The sequence below is a fragment of the Thamnophis elegans genome, chromosome 6 (assembly GCF_009769535.1).
Source record: "Thamnophis elegans isolate rThaEle1 chromosome 6, rThaEle1.pri, whole genome shotgun sequence".
In the NCBI taxonomy this organism is placed as follows: Eukaryota; Metazoa; Chordata; class Lepidosauria; order Squamata; family Colubridae; genus Thamnophis; species Thamnophis elegans.
In genome coordinates, this window is record NC_045546.1 from 41022204 (window position 1) to 41024246 (window position 2043).

The following is a 2043-nucleotide window of genomic DNA, read 5'->3' on the forward strand; positions in this document are numbered from 1 at the left end:
TTGCTGTTATCCGCTGTTTTACAATCTCTACAGCTTCATTGATGTTTTTTGTATCCAATCTATATCTTCTGATTAGCCGATCTATGGTTTTGTTGTTTTTAAGCCGTTACTCATGCATGTTCTTTAAGTTACTAGCATCTGCCCTTAATTTTTTGACTTTTTGTTCTAATTGGATTTTCCACTTTGGCTTTGACGCTTTTTCTGTTGTGTGACTAGGTACTTTGATTTTAATGCCTAGTTCATTAGTGACTATTACAGCTGTGCTGTACATTAACTGGTTCGTTTCCAAGATGGATCCCAATTCAATTGTTGAAAACACTGCATTAACCATTTTCATGATAGGGGCCAAAATTTTCTTAGGCACAGTTTTTAGTGATGGTAGACGTTGCCTTTCCTCATTAAGCAGAAAATGCTCCATGATCTTATCCTTCAATTCTTTTTGTTTTTGAGTTAGTTCATCAGTTGGTTCAGTGATAACTGGTTCTAGTGGTGGTGGTGTTATTTCCTCCCCGAGAGCTTCTTCTGGGAGTTCTACTATAATGTCTTTAGTTGTGTCTTGAATATCAGTTATTTCTCCGTGTGATATTGTTTTTTGGGTTTTGCAATTTGCCTGAATTTCCTCAAGTTCAACTTCACTAAACACTTTATTCTGTATAATAAATTGCCTTTGATCTGCTAGTCGTTGTTTACTAACATTTGAATCTGGATATTGTTGTTTCCATAATTCATACATTTGCTTTAAATAACCTCTTTTTTCTGGCTCTGAGTTGTAGTAACAGGCCATCATGGCACGGTTTTCATCTGCATTATATTTTTGTCATTTTGTTGGCTGGTCCACTTGTAGCCCACTTGTCGACGGGTGTCCAGGGACCCCAACATCTACCGCGGCCCTTGTTAACCCACGCGACGACCGATGCGGTATAAAATTTTTATTTGTTTCTTTCACCATATTCTATGGGTTGGCGGGGTTTTTTTATGGGGCCAGTTGCCAACCTGACCCCAACCCCCCTCCTTTCTCATCCGGACTTGGGACCAGCAATGGCGGAGTTGTTGTTGTTGTTGTTGTTGTTGTTGTTGTTGTTATTATTATTATACATTAAACTCAGTCAATGGAACATTAAAAAATGCATCACAAATACCATTGACTGTTGCTAATAGTTGATATGAGTTGCTGCCAGCGTCCTAGATATCAACCAAGTATCTTCTTAAAATATACAATGTTCCGAGTAGTGCAGTTTTTGCAGTTCTGCTGGTATTATTGCAGGAAGCTGCAATTTGTTGATGTATATTATAAAATTCTTGGACATGGTACCAAGTGTTATTGTTGTCATTCTTGCTGCTGCTGCTGCTGCTGTTGTTGTTAAAACTGATGTCTTCCCATGTCCTAAAATAATAAACACTGATTCATAAAATAATATATCCAACCTGGTTTTCCCATACTCTAAAATATATTTAAGATGCTTTCAATTAATTATTAATATTTATATTCTCCAGCTATAAAGAAATAAATCAGATTGCTGCAGTCTGGAATGTAATATCATGTATAACATTTTAATTTCTCAATATTTACTGGGGATAGAGAAAGCCTAGACAGGTGTTCCTAAGATAACGCCGAGTAGCTTTCTTCCTTCTCATGCGCAGAAACTGGGGTAAAATGACTCCCTCATATAGCTTTATCCAATATTGTTTCCTTCACAAAAGCCAGCTTGAAAGAATTTGAAAAACTAGCTCTCTTGTTTGTCCTCATTAATTGGGTATCTGTTGCCTTTGGGTGGGAAAGAAGGAGTTTCCAGAGTGATTAAGCAACCCTGCCTAGCAAAGCCCATTAACATGGATAAAAGGATTTCCTGGTGGTATAAATGCCTGCACACAACTCACAGTGCACCATAACTCACATTATGTATATATGCAAGTAATGAAGTTCGCCAACTGAATTTGAGTTGGCATAGAATAGTTCTGGGAGAAACGCTAGGCAAGGCAAGGCATCCCTTCATTCCTCTTTCCTCTCATTCTATTTTATTGTTTTGCTTATTTTTGGTGGGA